The sequence below is a fragment of the Pieris brassicae genome, chromosome 11 (assembly GCF_905147105.1).
Source record: "Pieris brassicae chromosome 11, ilPieBrab1.1, whole genome shotgun sequence".
In the NCBI taxonomy this organism is placed as follows: domain Eukaryota; kingdom Metazoa; phylum Arthropoda; class Insecta; order Lepidoptera; family Pieridae; genus Pieris; species Pieris brassicae.
The window spans coordinates 10434609-10453037 of NC_059675.1; the positions used below are offsets into that span (position 1 = coordinate 10434609).

The following is an 18429-nucleotide window of genomic DNA, read 5'->3' on the forward strand; positions in this document are numbered from 1 at the left end:
AACAATTTTTAAAATGTTTATACATATTCTTTATTACCTTTCGTCATTAAGTAGTTCTATTGTATTAAAAGTATATAAAATAGTTTAATTTATTTAATTCAGCAGATTCAGTAAAAAAAGGGGTGCAACATAGAACTATTAAAAATTTAAATTAATCGTACAAAGTATTCTTGTACAATAATAATAAATGAAATGATCCATAATGCATTTTTTTTTAATTTCACTAACCAGGGGGGAATCGAAACTGAGCTTCGATTCATGATCAGGCAGAATACAAAATACCATGCGACGACGTCCATCGTTCCACAACTGACCGTTTTTTAATGTAGTTTTTGTCGCTATGTAGAAGCAGTTGCCCACTGAAGTATTTCCGTACCAATTCGACTCAGGGTCCTTCAAGATAAGTGCGTACCAATTTTGAAAGGCCGGCAACGCACTTCCAAGCCTTTAGGAAATGTAAGTTTTCATGAGCGGCGTTATCACTTAACATCAGGAGAGTCTCTCCGTTCCTATTATATAAAAAAGGCTAGCCATTTTTACGAAACCACCTAGGTACGAAACATTCCACCATACCACAATTACTAAAAAAACTATAAATATGATATATATAGATTCTAACAGCTCGAATTAAAAAGAAAAATATTACATTATGTTGGTAGCCCTAGGTTGCGACCACCCGTGGAGTTTACGATATGGATCCTATTTTGTTGTCACAACAAATAACTTTTATATTTAGGTTGACAAGTTAGGTGCTGAATGCCATAAGGTGTTTTTACTTCAATGGAATTGAGGCAGTTATTTCAAAAAAAGGATATATAGAGGGAAAGTAAAAATGTTAATCAAATGTAATAGGAAATAGTATATGGAATAAGTATTAGCCGATTCTCAGTAAAAGTTAATATGCATTAACAAATTCATAAGCATCGGTCGAGCCTTTCGGAGGAGTATAGGTAATGTTAGTACAACATTGGACACGAGAATTTTATATATATAGAAATATATGCTAGACTTAGTGTAATTAATTTTTTCTCTAATAATATTTATAAAACCTCATATACCATATGTGGGTTACATAAGTCACTCAAAATTATAATCAAAATAGATACAGGATTTATGTGGCAATGAGATATTTTATGTTCGATTTCAATTTATCCATCACTTTTATTAACGAAACTTAATAGACAGTCAGTCTTAGTATCAGAAATGGGTTATTCAGGCTTTCATGCCTGCTTTCCCTGAAATATGAAAATTTCAGTATTATTTTCGTTTTATCCTGTCCCTTATAAATACTGCAATGTCTATTCATTACTGAAGCAATGGTAAATATGCTTTAGAACTAAATTGAATACATAACTTCTCTTTACGCGTCACAGGTGGGCGGCAGAACCCAAATACCATTTGAAATACTGTCCATTGTGCTAAAGTAATCTGGCCTTTATTGTTCCATAATGTCATCTCAGTACACGGAGATATAGCTTGATGGGTACCCCGGTACCCTTGTTTGACATAATTCAAAATTGCATCAATAATAAAATTACATATGGATGAATTAATGAAATGAATAAAGGATTGCAAAAAAATATTAATGCAATTTGGCTCTTTAATTTCGGCGAAAAGACAAAACCGCCCAAACGGAATAATATTGAAATTCAACTTATTAACCTATTTATCATAAAGATGACATTTGTATTTTTCAAAAGCAATTTGTATTTTAACAAGTCATTATTGTTAACAAGATCCCTATCTTGTTCATTGAAGAAGTTGTATGTGTAAAATGTCATGTTTATGCTCTTGTTATCCGACAGAATTCAATGCATCCTAACATTGTAAGATCTTTGAGATAACTTACTATAGAAAAATGTAGCAGTAAACACGCCGAGCGGAAATCGTATGTTGTTTGAGAATTAAAGGGGAAGGATTCACTCAAAAACTGAATGTCGTGAAACGGCTTCGAAACGAAGTCGATTCAAAAATGTTGTTGCATTCGAGTTGACATACGCATTCCCTACTAAACGAGATGTCTAGGCAAAATAAACTATTATATATGCATTAAATAAGCGAATGAACTAGCAATTTGACCTCGTAGTTGCTCGAATCCCGGCAAATGAATTTCTATACTAGCTCCTATCTAAATAAATATCTCAAGGAGCCCGGGATGTATACGAAATAAACATCAACAACAACTGTTACAAAAGGCTATCAATATGTTCATAAAAGAAAAAAGGCAGCAAAGATGAGGCCAAAAATAAGGTGCTGAACCGCTAATTAATTATTAATATTTTAAAATATCGCTTGATTCGGGGAACAAAGTCGTAAAAGTAAAATCTATTGTTTTCAGAAAATAAAAAAAAGAAGGTAATGCCTATTATTACTAGGATAGTAAGTATAATATATATATATATATATATATATATATATATATATATATATATATATATATATATATATATATCAAATGAAAGCTATTTATTCTATTCGATGATTTAAATATTGTTGTTATGAAAATATAAAAAACTAAGTAAATTAGACTGAAGAGCAAAATCGTTTACGAATGTTTTGTTGTTGAACATAATAACGGCCGACACAGTAACCACACATTACGACGGTGAACATTTGACAAATGTTAATATTAATCTATTACCACACTTTAAAATATTTAAATTTTTATGTTATTTTTGTAGAATTACAATCTAAACTAAAAATATTGTTTCGGTTGTTGCGAACTATTTCAGGGGAAGTAAAATAAGGTTAGCGAGTATTTCTAACGTAGTGCACAAAATAATTTCCGTAGAATTAAGACATCCTCGTGTTTTTCTATAGAAAATTACAGTACAAAAACCAAGGAATCAACATGAAACATGTCGTAAGAGTGCTTTACGAGTTTGTTCCCCGGGCCAGCGATATAGCAATTCCTGTTTTACTAAAACCCTGAACTTCAAAATTCTCTGCCATAATACTATTTAGAAAAAAAAAACAATGGATCCATCTCATTGAAACAAATGTTCGTTGATCTTTTATTAGTTTGTTTGTTTTTATTATTGTTCCAATGTCATACATTTTACAATGGTTTTCATATATTTTTATCCTAGTAAATGGACACGCTATATATAGGATATATATAAGGACTATGGACAGCAGGTAGTTTTTAAAAAACGTTTTTCCGACAAAGTTGCTTGAATATAATTATCACGATTAGAAATCTATATTTATTTATTTTTTATCAATCTTAAAGCAATAAAATAGATAGACTGATGCAACGTCGATGTCGATATCGATATCACTTATCACATATTAGAAAGACCAATGTGACTAAACCTCAAGTAGAAAATTATCTCAAATAAGCGTATATACTTGAAACTATGCAAATAATATCCAAGATCAGGTACATGAAAACAAATTCTGTTATTTAAAAAAATCATATTAAATGACTTTTATATTGGAGAGATAAAATATTATTATCGCGCGGAATGTCATTGGATATTATGAAAATTGTAATATGAAATTTCTGCTTATACGTTAGTGTTATAGTGGTCGTACTACAGTTTATATCCGTATTGATTTATGTTTTAATGGAATGAGTGATTATAATACATTTACGTTCACAAATCATATAACGTAGTCCTTGTTATAAAAGTGCATTTGATATATTCTAATCATAACTTAAATTAGAAATGCAAAGGCAAACTCGTTTTGTAAGATAGTTTCCGCGCCATGGTCGAGGTTTAGGTCACTTTTAATAGTACAAAATTGTCGAATTTTATTGACAATAAAGGCAGGTTTCTATATCTTAAATATGAGTCGTGATTGTAACGAGTCGTCGATTTTTAAATAAATCATGGATTTAACGAAAGTTGTTTTTTTATCGCAATTTGTTGATATAATATAAGCGTAAGACTGAAAAATAAAAAAATATGTGCGTGTACTAGTGTAGACACGTAAGAAATCAAACTTATTTATGACCTTATATTTCTACAATACTACGAAAAACGATCTACTATATACAACTAGTACGCAACAACTACACGCACACATCTTTTTACGACGTTGATAACTGATCTAAGGAAGCAAAAAGTAGTGCTATCATTTATGAGCCTTCAATTGGATTCATACAAAATTTGTTTAACAACTTAACCCTTCAAAAAGAAATAAAACTACTTTCTATATAGTATATTCCTTCTATATTTTTATAGGATTTTCTGGTATATCTTTCTATATGTTTGGATATCGAAATGCGTAGTGTTTGAGATATTTTTAACTGACGTCGACCACCCATGGAAGGAGCCCTTAATACAATTTAAAGCGTCAATAACTCCGTACGTGTAGAATAGTAGCCCGGGAATAGAATTGAAACTTTAACAACGTTTAACAGTTAAGGTATCACTGGAGCGAGGTGGCGAAACTCAAGCTAATAAGCATATGTCGTTGATAGAGTCAAAATAGGCTCAAGAGGTCCAATCATGGACTTGATGATGGACTCAGAAAAAACAAAGAATTACACATAATATACTGAATACACAACGTGAATATACAACACGTTTTCACACAAAACATCTTCTTATACAATATTCGTTTTCAGGACGAAGAAACTTTTAATGATGGAACGTTGAATTCTAATTAAAATAAATAAACGTAAATAAGGAATAAGGTGAATGAACGATAAAATAACAGCAACATCTCGGTACCAAAAGATTATTTTGTGTACATAATTAATACATTACACTCATACTGTGAGAGAAAAGTTTGCGAGATATTTAAAACCAAAAATTTATAGAATATATTAGGCATTAAAAAGTAATTTGCTATTAATTACGTTTTTAATCTCTATATCCTGTTGTTTTGTACAAGGTTTATCTTCTTATAATATTTATGCTTTACAAAGTTTAAGGAAACCAAAATAAATGATAGTAAACCTTGTTAAACAACATAATACCCTTCAAATACTGTTTTGTCGGATCGGAAACAATATTATAACATTTACAAATTAATTGTTGTAAGGCGATTATTTGTGTCCATTACGAAGCTAACACGCTGTTAAATTGTGTTCATTTAGGGAAACGGGAATAATATGTAAAGGGTTTAGTAATTAAATATTACTTATTAAAATGATTTACGTAAAAGTATCATTTAAGTGTAGTATTCTCTTTTGTTAAAATAGCTTTTAAACATTAAGAAAAACACTTTTAGAACGGATTAAAGCTATGTATTATTATGAAAAACGTATAGTTATTTACATAATTTTATTTCTTTTCCTTTATAATAACTATAAGTTTTTAATAATAATACATAGCTTTAATCCGTTAAAAAGTGTTTTTCTTAACATTGCAGTGTGTTTAATAGTCACATTTCTTTATTTAAACCAAGCTAACTGGTGTCAACGCGATATTATTTACGTAATAAGCCACATAAAGAACTCTGAAGTGCTGATTCTTTATTTTGATGGCTTAATATTATAGATTCCACATATCGATACGGTAATTTAATTTTATTGGACTACGCTATTGTTATTTTTTATTATAATAAATAAAGTATTTACAATTTATATAAAGTTACATATTTTTTTGTCAAAAGTTTTTTTGTTTTTTGGCTACGAAGTATTAACTAAAAATAAATTGAAAAATCAAATAAGATTCGCGCTTAATTTAATAAGAGAATTGAGTTGGTTATAAATGTGACTAGAGTATTTATCGAATTATGCAACAGTGAAATAAAATATCATGAGAAATTTAAAACATTTAAATAAGAAAATTGCGAACAATGTAAGTTATTGGTAATAATTAAGGGTTTCAGATACGTACTAAAGTTTATTAAAATGATAATTTTAATTTAAATCATTACATAGTGATGGATATTTCATAATACCTACTTATGTTATATTTCTTTCTTTTATCAGTGTCATCTACAATTATACCAATATTAATATTGTAAAGATGGTAACCGCAAAATGGCCGAATCCAGAAAACGATACCTTGATATACATAGCAAATCCGGTGGAGTCAGACATGCCCGGTCACTGGATGCCACTCAGCGTTATGAAGATTACACTCGGAGGAACACAAAAACCTGTCAAGAAACTGATAAATAAACCATCTTCAACAACGCATAAACCACCTACTCTTAAGGCGACAACAGAAATAACAATGCCACCGGAGACACCGGTAAAAGGTAAGGTAAAAACCTTTGCCAACTGTTCCTACAACAAAACCAACCACGACACCAGCACCTGCACCGGCACCAGAACCACCACCACCAACAACTACAACGACAGAAAAACCAAGTACTGAGCCATTAAAACCAACAACTCCGCCACTTCCTCCGACCACGACAAGTCCTCTTCCTCCGACACCGACAACTCATTCTCCTCCAACGACAAATCCTCCCCCTCCCACTCCTCCTCCTCCTACAATTCCCACTCTTCCTCCTCCTACAACTACAACTCCCACTCCTCCTCCTCCTACAACTACAACTCCACCTCCTACGACAACAACAGCCAAAAAAGGACCACAATGTAAACCAAAAGCAGCTACGGATGGTCACGAAAATAGACCTAATTAAACATTAATAAATAGATATTTTAAAAAAATCTTTAATTTTCTTAGGTTATCTTATTAACTAAAGACACATATAATGTACTTTCAATATGAATAATAATAAAAGACATCTAATACTAAAATTATTAATTTATGTCAAGAAAGCTACAACAATTAAAAAAAATATTAAGAAAATTTAATTCAGGTGACGTTAAAATATTTGATTAAAGTATAAAGTTAAGCCTTCCATTGTGACATTTCCTGTTTTACGACAGAAGTTCCGGGGACGTCCGCAGGTGTCAGCAGTGCTGAATTAGCGTCCCGGCGGGGACGGTTTATGAAGAATAACGATTCTGTGGCAAATAAAAAGTTTAAAGTCTGATGCTCTTTCAACTTTGTGCAATCTATATGAATGACGTCGTTACGTGTTGAGATTCTTCGTTTTTGTTTTTTATTTTAAATGTCTAAATTAACGTTTTCTGAAGCAGTTTAAAAGTCGAATGATCTCTTAATCTTTTCGTGTCTGTTATCATTTTGTACAAATTTTGTATATTACGCTAATTTTACAAAATAATCTTAAACCGCATAAGTTCGCAAATGACATTCAGTCTACTTAAATAAAAGTATGACACCTATGTTAATAGAACTCTACTAAATATTAAGAAACGTATTATGTTATATATTTTACTGATCCCTTTATATTTCGGAAAAACCAGACAGAACGAAAATCTCAAAATTAAGGAATACTGCCGCAAAAATTGAATTCAAATGGGAAAAACTGAACAATACGGCTCGGTTCACTGGTCACTATCAAAAATAGCCCCGATTTTGCCTTTGCACAAACTAGTAGAAGAAAAAAGGTATAACGTGGTCGTTGGTATTCGGAGTGCACAAGTGTGATTTGTCTGTTCGAAATAAAATTATCATTGTTTATGGTTACCAACTATATTCAGAATATATGCATTAATTACGTGTCATATGAAGAGTTTGCTTGCTAATATAAAAAATACAATTTCTGGCTGTAGGAAAAACTATAATTTAGGAATGAATATCATCTAGGCATCATGCATGGTTCTGAGAGCAAGTAAAACGCCGTATTATATTAAAAGCAAATTATTTATAAGATTGAAAGTGATTTGAAATAACAAACGATCCTTCACGATATATGGTATATTTTGAAGGATGGTGTAGGACTTACTACAAGTATAGAAATATGATTAACTATAACGATAGAATTAAATGTGAGATAAATATACATGTGTAAATGAGAGTATGATGCATTTATTGATCAACATGTTGAGTTGGATGGTTCTTTTTCCAAATTAACATAAACTGATTACTCACTCGTGTAAGGTGCAGGCGATATTCCTAAATATTAAAATAAATATTTTTTTTTCAACCAATCAATAAATAAATTAATTATCATCCCATTGTTAATACCAGGTTACCACAAAATCATAAACGTAAAAAGTACTATGAAAATATATTACTATTATACACTAGCAGTCCGGACAGACGTTGCCCTGTCTTAATTATGAATATTAATTTCGAATTGGTATAAATAACTACAAATGCTTTATGTTGTACAACATTGTTTGTTTGTTTTTCTAGTGCGTATATAAATTAGAGTATAAACTCTAATTTATATAGAATACATAGATTATATAGAATAGTTTTGTTGGTATTCCGACATGGAACAGGACAAATAACTGGCCATGAGAAAAACATGGATTTTCAAGATTAATGCCACAAACAATTAGCGACTGTAATTATTTTATCTGTGTTTTATCAATATAATAACTCCGACGGAGCAGTTGTTATAAACGATATTCATTTTTCATACATCCTCTTTGACGATATTTGCAGCACGCATTCTGTCAATGTTATGTCAAACGCCATAAGGTTACATGAAAAAAGTTTAAATTGTAAAACCACTCTATGCACTGTAAAAAAAAATTCCTATCGTAAAAAATGTCATGATTACTTAATATGATGGCTAAGTATTCTCAAATTTTCTAATCTTTCGCACAATTTTCTTATTTTTTTCATTCATTAGAACCTTCTCTTGTCAATAACAAACACAACAAAAAAATAATTGGCGAAATCGGTCCCGCCATTCAAGCGCGATGCCGTGACCAAGGGAAATGGGGATCCATTTTTATACATATACTAGCGGACCCCACAGACTTCGTTCTGTCAAAAGGATTTGAAATGTGGCCGTTTTTTGTTCCTACCAATTTTATAGTCGGCGCAATGAAGAACGGCAACGGCAACGGCAGAACCATCACCCTGATGATAGGCCGGTGTGTGATGTTCAGCTCGGGTGACCAAAGTCTAAAGAACAAAACCTGATTGGAAAATAATCTAAAAGGATAGTGGGAACCTAAAAGTGACAAATATTTAAAAATTGTGTGCCTCATTGATATATTTTCCTATTAGTATATATTCAAATAATTTTGCTCAGATAGGGATATTAAATTAATAATTCAAAAACTAAATCCTTTTTTTAACGTGATTTGTTTGAGTGAGTGCTTATAATTTAATATGAACTTTATTGAGTAGGAATAAAGTTCAAATGGACTCTAAATTTTATTTACACAACGTTTGTATGGGAAAAAGAAAAGGGCTGTTTTAGGGTTTTCCCGAAAATTATTCGAATTTTTCTCGCCTCGAACTTTTCTTTTTCTCGTTGTAGAGGTATGCGCTTACCAACACATTTTGCGATTCATTTTTATATTATAAGATAAATAATGCAACTATGGTTTTATAAGCTGTGCGCTTACTAAATCACAATGGTCCCCATTTTTTCAGTGAAATCGACAGAGAACTTGGCCACTCTTAAACGATATATCACCAGAACCTTAACTAAATATTATAATTTTAGAATCACCTAAATGATTAAATAATCTATGTGGTTTTTTTTTATGGAATCTCGCTGTTGGCCTTAAGGGCCTTTACAGTTCAGCTCGGGCTGTTTTGGCGAGCGTAGCTCAGCCTGAAATGGCGTTTTATCCCGCGGCTAGCGCAAGGGCGTCTCCTGTGAGACTCGAACCTCGGCTTGGGCCGTCGTGGGGTGGTCAATCGCCTGAAGGGCAAAAGAAGAAAGCTCACTGGAGTGAGCGAAGTACGAAGTAAAGGTCCTCACCGTCCCCGGTGAAGGCGGTTTTTTACCCTAATCTGTTTTTGGCTATTTTTATTATTAGTGGCCGCGCGGGCGGCTTTTAAATTGTAATTGGATCATCCGAATCCGTTAGTATGTGTCGGGGCCTCCTACGAGCCTTTTTCGGGAAGGGGTAGTAGTTGATACTTTTACGCACCAATGATTTGGGATGGTGTTTAGCCTTGTTTAGCTATAGTAGGGAGCTCCAGGTCATGGTGGAGATCGACGTTTCTCACGTAGAAGGGCGCACCGGTCACAATTCTCATGAATCGCGACTGAAGCACCTGTAGCCAGTGGATATAGGAGGGGGCACAATGCGCAAAGACTACGTAAGCGTAAGTCATGCACGGTCGGATGCAGGCCTTGTACAATGTCTCCTTGTGTCTGACTTACATGTGACTCCTTTTATTTAGGAGGAATTGGAGGCGAGAGAGGACAAAAGAGGCCATCTTGCGAACGACGGCTATATGCTTTCGAAAAAACATTCCGCTATCGAGTGTACATCATAGATATTTGACGGACTATTGCCAAGGGATGGCTAGCTCTTATGGGGTTACCTCTTTCTTGAGGTGAAATTTTTATTTTCATTTTTAGTAACGCATAATAAGCGAAACGATGCGATGAAAAAGTTATTGAAATGTTATGATAAAATGAAAATACTCATTTTTCAAAAAAGTACTTTGTCGACGTCGGGACGTGACGATCCAATCGCCCACTGGTGAAATAACCTGTGACAGAGGTTATTTCATCAGCGAAATCAGTCAAAGCCTTCCTAGTGGGAGTGCCGTGCTGTTGCTTTCGGGCTTCAGCAGTCACGACCGGGGCAGTACCATTGTCTTTCAGAAAACCGGTGATGCGAATATCGGCGTACGTAAAAAAGCATACAATTCAGCCTCTAGGTCCTTCAAACCGGAAATCGCTAAGGAAAAGTCAGAGCATATTATTGCCAGATTTGGTAAGATATCGCTAAATAAATCAATTACTTCTTTTCCATACGACCAAAAAAAACAAAACGATCATTTGAACCGTAAGATAATCGTCCTCAGAAAATTTAAAGAAAGTTGGTGTAAAAATAAACTAAATTGTAACAAATGCAGGATGTTTAGAGCGTAGGACTACTGTAAGCAAAATGTATAAATACAGAAACAAGTGTTACCTAAATAGATCTCAAATGTATAAACTTAACGATGACAGACAGTGAACAGCTGCTATATCTTCCACATAAAAGTTAATAGCTTATTGGAAATGGAAGAAGTTGAATGGTCTTACATGCACGCAGATCCAAATAAAATCATCGATACCCATAGATTTTTGTCTTAACAAAGCCAGTAATTCTTTCAACCCTTCTGACGGTTACTCATAGTCGGTCCGGCAGCTTGCCTTATAAAACGTACAGATAGAACAACTTTCTCTGCAGCTGTGATATATTTGACATTTAACACCTTTTGTCTTCAGTCACCGTGACTACGCACGCTGAAAAGCACGCGAAACGTCGGTAAAAAAATTTAAAATTTAGAATTATGTAAATAATTATAAGTTTTAATAATAATTCATAGCTTTAATCCGTTCAAAAAGTGTTTTTCTTATTAAAATATTTTTTTAAAACCTTAAATTTAGTACAAACAAATATTTTATGCACCGAAATAAAAATAACTTGTGGTATTCGGAAGAATGTTTTTACTGAACCATCAAAAGAAAAAAACCTACCTTTCTATGAATTTTAACATATCAGCCTATAAATAAAAATTTATTACAACATTTAAGGCCTGTAAGCTGTTTCCTTTATTGCCTTGTTATTAAATAGAACATATCAAAGGATTGCATGTGTAGCACACATCAACAGATTGTTGTTTCACAGTCATAAGATCACCTCGCGCGCAGCTGTTGAAAAATAAAAAACTTGTTTGATCCCTTAACATCGTCCGACATACGAAAACTTAAAGGTTAGCAATTTACGGTAATTTATTTTACAAACATATTTAAAGTTGTTTTTCTTATTTTGTTGAATTATTTGTAAAACATCACAAAGCTTCTTCTTTAAAAGGTTTTTTGCGCTAAAGATCATGTTTTAAGATCTTTTCCCATGAATATTATAACAATTTCCCAATGAGATGAGTATGTATGATAAACGTCTTAAAACCGGATAAGCGTATGTATCAGGCAGAGAACATTGATCACACTACTACATATAAATACAAGTTTTAGGTAACCAACAATTCAAGTATTGTCATATTTCAATAACAATTATCTTAAGTGAATATTGGACCACACTTTGAGGAATCATATTCCCAGCTATATAAGCTTGAACAACTAACAAAATATAATATAATAAACAGGTATAAAAACATGTTTAATGTTTAATACTTGTATGTTTTGAAAATAATTATGAGCAATATAATATTTCATAATTTCAATGTTGGAAATTATTTTAGTGGAGTGACTCTGCGGGAGGCTTTATATTCAATAATTCAACTTATGATATTCCAGGTTTTATCTTAAAAAAGAAACGGAAACATCGAAGTTAAAGACAAATTAGTATCTCGTCATGTGTACGTTTGATACATTCAGCTTCTAAACAGAATTTAATGCACTAATAACAGAGTAATTCGAGAGGTGTAGTTAGTACATACCTTATATTTACAATAATACATACATATCGTAAATGAGGTTACTTCTCACTGCTGTTAAGCTTAAAAAGCTTTTCAATAAAGACGCCCGGGCTACAAATTGTAAGTTTAATCTGAACCCGTTACTTGACGTGGTTAATAAATGAATTAAAATGTAGTTGTCTCAAATAGGGTTAAATTCAAATGTGTTTTATGTGATTTTAGAAACTGTGTACGTTTTTAATTTATATCAAGCTCAATGGCTCTGTAGTTTTAGCTTAGGGTTCGTTATCGTGTGGGTATAATAATTGTTAAAACATTTTGCCGTATTATCAAGACAACTATGTATTTACAAATAAAAAATATTAAGAAATAAAGTTTGTGAGTTTGATTTTAGTATCTGAGGTGATGTGTTTTTGAATATTCACAAGAGTAACAACCTTCATATATATTAAGTGCATAGGTTGTGGCGGATAGTTCCTTCAAGTATCTTCACAAACCAACAATGGGCGTGGAGAAGCTGACGCAACCGCCAAAAATTTATTTACAATTATGTCATATACATACTTCTATAAACAACGCCGCGATAAACAACTAATATTATTAAGTAAACAGATTTTGTCTTCTGTAGAAGAGATATCGATTTCTACCACCACATTCTTATGAATTAGGACTCTTGCTTACAAATCTAAAAAACAGTAAGAAGCCAACAAACAAGTTTCAAATAAAATGTGCTACAAATTGAATCACTTGGAACAAAGTTTTTTCTTTTTAATTCGAAAACAGCTATCGACTTTGTTGTTTTAAAGTTAGTCGTTTTCTTTAATTTACTGAGATTTATTTTTTGAGTAATTCCTCAACTGAATTGTTCTTATATTTTAGTAAAATTTTAAATTTTTCAAAATTTCTAATTAAGTAGTAATAGACATGACTCTATATCTTAAAACCATAATTTTTATGTATCATATCGATTATAGATTCATTGAGACATAATTGCTGTTAAATCCAGTTCAAATTTATTAAGCCACTGATATTGTTTTAAAATCAACGTGTTTAATCAAGTACGCAAGTACATAGGAAGGTGACGGAAGGAAGTTACCATGAAGTCGTGGTTTCAAAGCAGTTGCGATTTATAATACCCCTTACAGTTAGTAAATCTCGACGTTTAAAGCAATTTTGTTTTCGAAGTCTCAATATCCATTAACCATATTTGAAAAATATGTTTGGAAATTAGATTATACATATAAAAATTAAGACCCAAAATTTGATCAGTATTAAGAGATACTTTTTAGAAAAGGGGGACATTCGACCTTACGGGATGCCCATATAGCATCATTGCAGCCCATAGACGTCCGACGATTAAAGCGCGTGTGTTGCTTGCCATAAAAGCCGAGGGAGGAGTATGCCCTCTTTTTAAACAATTGGACGTTGCATCTCCCCGGAAAGACCACCACCTAAAGTCGTTTCCACAAGTCGCAATGGAACTAGCAAATATCCGATTTATAATGACTTTAGCAATGATTTACATTAGATAGTTTAAATAAACCAACTGGTAAAAACAATCTGTACAAAGGATATTATATTAAATTTGTACAACAGTTGGGAATATTTTACTTCATAGTTTTGATAATAGGCTAATTAGGCTTATTCATGTTTTCGTCAGCCGTTTCAAGTATAGTTTAATATCATCTTTGAAATCTTAGGACAATGTTTCTCCCTACTTATTTTTTCTGTACAATATTACAAAATAATTAATTATTATTGTAGTAAAAAATATTAATTTATTCTTATGTCAAATATAGGTAACACGTGCAGAGCAAAGTGCTGACCGCTGGGTAACTAAAACACTGAGAGGCTTAAGGCTTTTTATGCAGGTATTTCTCGGGCAGTTGTCGACGAGTACCGGAACAAATTTGTGTCTGAAATCGAAACTCTACTACGTGGAGACTCAGACTGGGGTAGACTAAACCAAGTCCTATTTAACCCCAAGAAGACACAAAACAAACACTCTTTGTCGCTAGTCCACTTTTCGAAGACACTCTTCAAAAAACCATACTTGGCATCGACATATCGAACGACGTCCAGTTTCGATATCATTTGGAGGGAAAGGCTTTAATTAGTCTCCAAAAAGCTTGATGTGCTCAGACGCACTTCATTCCGGGCCACCGCTTGTAACTCTATAAAGCACAAATTGGAATACTGTTCTCACCTCTGGGCTCCTCAGTACCAGCTCTTTCCACTTGACCGTATTCAACGAAGAGCGGTTCGAATCGTCAACGACCAATCCCTCTCCGAGCGGCTTGATCATTTGGCGTCTCTCTGCATCTTATACCGAAATTATCATTGAAAGTGTTCAGAGGAGTTGTTCGAAATAATACCTGGAGCTTAGTTTCACTATCGGACGTCGAGGCAGAATACGAAATCCTACACGTATCACCTCGACGTCCACCGTTCCACGACTGATCGTACCATAGCTGCCCACTGAAGTATACCAATTCTTAAAAGGCCGACACCGCACTCGCGAGCCTCCTAGCATTGAGAGTTTTGTTAGACCTAATATTTTTTTCATTAGAGATCCCAAGTAGCCTACACACGCGTATTTTTGGGGTAATGGGGGAAATTTGGGTCGCAATGTTATACTTTAGTATTCAGGCTAGTATTATTTGGGTATATATTATGAAATAAAAAACCATCTGTTTTGTGCCAAAGTTGGACCACATTCTCAGAATTAAAAATCATTAGCCAGTTAACACGGTTAACACGTTGAGGAGGAGTTCTAAAAAACGAAACTTAATATGATTTACTATGTAATATTAGTTATTCAGTTTTTAGTTACTTTTGCATTTACACTTTGAATCGATAACTTATTTATAAATTACACATATGACCAATAAAATCACGAAACATCAATCTTTTAGATTCAAACGTGGCTCACTTTTAAACATGATTTATAACAGTGTGAGAAATAGATTCATATGTACAATGAATGAACTCCGAAGTTCTAAATTCATTTCGTCAGCTAGCGTCAAATTTATAGCCGCCTCATATAGGTAGGCCTCATAGGTCCTTACATATGAAATTGGCGTTTTGTATGGGAGGAACAAAAAGTCGAATATTTTTAAATATAATATATTTAATTAATCAAAGTATGAACCATTGTTTTCTATGCACTTTTGCCATCTCATAGGTAGTTCATTGATCCCTTTACTAAAAAAACCAGTCGGACGGGAATCAATAAAATCTGTGAAGGCGATTTGTACTGTCTTATCAGAGTAAATTTTTTTCCCTTGGAAGAAGTTGTCCAAATTTCGAAAAAAATGGTAATCTGCTGGAGCAAGGTCCGGGGAGTACGGAGGATGTCTTAGACATTCCAATTGAAGCTCTTCTAATATGGTAGCCGTCTGATGTGCAGTGTGTGGTCTAGCGTTGTCGTGAAGTAGCAGTGGCGTGGAGCGATTGACCAGCCTAGGGTGTTTAGCCGCTAGCTTTTCCATCATGGTTTGCAATTGCTGACAAAAGACATCAGACTATTAGTCTGGCCAGATTTGAGAAAACTGCAATGAACAATACCGGCACTAGTCCACTAGTGCCGGTATTGTTCATACAAACGCTTACAAGTAACTTTTTTGGGGTTAATTTTCGCTTGGGGCAGGATTTGGCTGGCTGGCCAGGATCCAACCATTGCGCTGAGCGCTTCCGATTATCGTAAAGAATCCATTTTTCATCACAGGTAATGATTCGGTTTAAAATACCTTCATTATTGTGCCGGTTCAGTAATGTAACGCAGCAGTCGACGCGCGTTTGCCAGTTTGCTTCAGTCAATTCGTGAGGTACCCACCTTTCAAGCTTTTTAATCTTCCCAATTTGCTTCAAGTGAATTAAAGCAGTTTTATCACTAACACCGCCGCCTGCAGCTAATTTGGACGTGGTTTGCGATGGATCCGCTTCCACAATAGCCTTCAATACTTCATTATCAACTTGGGTCTCAGGCTGTCCACGGGGCTTGTTCTGCAGGTCGCAATTTCCAGAACGAAAACGTTGAAACCAAAAACGAACTGTGTTTTCTTTTGCAACATGACCGCCATACACATCATTCACCCTTCGAGTCGTTTCTGCAGCACTAGTGCCACGGCGGAACTCGTACTCGTAAATAATGCGATACTTTAAGTTTTCCATTTTGTAAAATGAGTGACGCAAAAAGAAAAAAACAAATGAATGACGGTCATTGAAGAACGATTACGAAATACGCCAATTTCATGTGTAATATTTTTCTCATACCACTATAGAGGATTCCAATTAGTTTCTAACAGAAAGGATTTAAATTAAATTGTCAAATATCTGCATGCTATTAAGTGTTTGATTCAAAAATATATTTAACTTTTAAATTTACTAAAAGTAATTGTTTTAATTACGAAGTTGATGAAATGCTTCAATATTTTGTATACATTTTCAAATGTTTCGTAATCAAAGTTTAACTCGAGCTTAGCGTTGATAGTGTTTAGAACTGAATGCCGTTATAATAATAATAATTTATTGCAAGAGTATGGTACAAAAAGGTGGTACAGTAGTAATTTCGCATATTCTGCCACATACAATGGCGCGCAAATTTGTCTTTAAAGGAGTTAAACGTTTAACATCACAATTTTACATACAATCATATTAATATTGGTAAATTCTTATATTATTTGTATCGTACATATGTTATTAAATTTATATCAACTACAGTGTTTCATGCAAATAATCATTTATTGAGTAATAAATTTTTTCCATAAGTAATACACCAAGTCTATTTTTAAAGACTCCAGTCGAAAAATCTTATAATTCGTTTCAAAGAGTGACTGCACCATTCCGACAGCAAGTTCCTTTCTTAAGTTAAAGTTAACTAAATTAATTTTGCACAGTAGTTCATAAAAATAACTAGTCACCCACTTTGAACAGTCATATTTAGAATGATGTCTTATAGGATGCTTATACATTGTTGCACAAACGAAATTGTATGCACGGTTCAATCAGTAAGTGAAAATGCTTTATAAGACTAATTTTCAAGATATGACCCGCATATTAAAAGATGAGAGTTAAATATACTGCCTATATTTACTAGTATTCTATGTTTACTGTGATATAAGAATGTGAAAAGGACAAACAGGGAATAGAAATAATTTATTATGTAATTTAATTACACATTTGGAATCAAATCAGCAGTTTTTTCAATTTGAATGATAATAACTTAAATTTAATAATTTGTTCTTGTAATCACAGTTGATTAACCACTGACAAACAAATGCAGAGTTGCCAAATTATTAGAATAGCTGGAATCAATGCTGAATTGTCATAATTCAATTCACGTCAAAAACAGACATCTATATGAAATGCTTCTCATTTTAGATTTACTGTAGTTCTCAAATCGTAGAAATGGCGTAGAATGGAAGAGAAGAACTGGCAATCAACTCTCCGTCTCTCTTTTTAATCGTCAAATTTTTGTTTTACACTACATTTACACAAACATGTTGGCGATATAATACGAACACTGATGAATATAATATAATGAAACATTATGCAATTCAAAAAAAATTGCAATTCAAACGTTAAATAACACAGTTAGATAGTTATTACTATGATTGAATAATAAGCAAAGATCCTTACTTGGAATTTCCTCTATACATTTTTCATTCGTGAAAAACTTTCAAGCCGACAAATGGAAATAATATTTTATTGCAAGAAGATTAGATTGTTAATTATATTTTATTGATTTCTTACAAGAAGGAATGAAAAATTAACCATGTTACTTAAATTTTACACAGCATAATAATACAAGGCTATAATATAATAGTTTAAATGTCTCTCAACCGTGAGGTCGTAAATTTTTTTCACAGCGCCAATTTAATGGATTTTCTATCATTATCCGTCATTAACGTTTAGGTTACAAAACTGGAATGTCTTAAGCCAACGCATGTATCAGTCACAGAAAGGTGATCGCCTATCCATAACAATAGAGTAAAAGCGACAACGGATTGTTAGAATAAAAAAAATCAATGGCGCTACAACCTTTTTGGGCCAGGCCTCTGATTTCTGTATCTGTTTCATGATCATTTGTAAATCGAATAGGCAAGTACGTGATCAGCCTTCTGTGCCTGAC

At 33.0% G+C, this 18429-nt stretch overlaps 1 protein-coding gene and 1 long non-coding RNA gene across 3 annotated transcripts in view; one reads left to right on the forward strand and one right to left on the reverse strand.

The window, feature by feature from the left end:
- The window catches only part of LOC123716207 (hemicentin-1-like), an 81844-nt gene that overhangs the window by 29509 nt on the left and 33906 nt on the right, over positions 1–18429 (reverse strand). The gene's annotated exons all lie outside the window — the stretch shown is intronic.
- LOC123716208 lies at positions 5662–6906 on the forward strand. The gene is made up of 2 exons (XR_006754525.1): positions 5662–6167; positions 6803–6906. It is a non-coding gene; the product is annotated as an uncharacterized LOC123716208 (long non-coding RNA).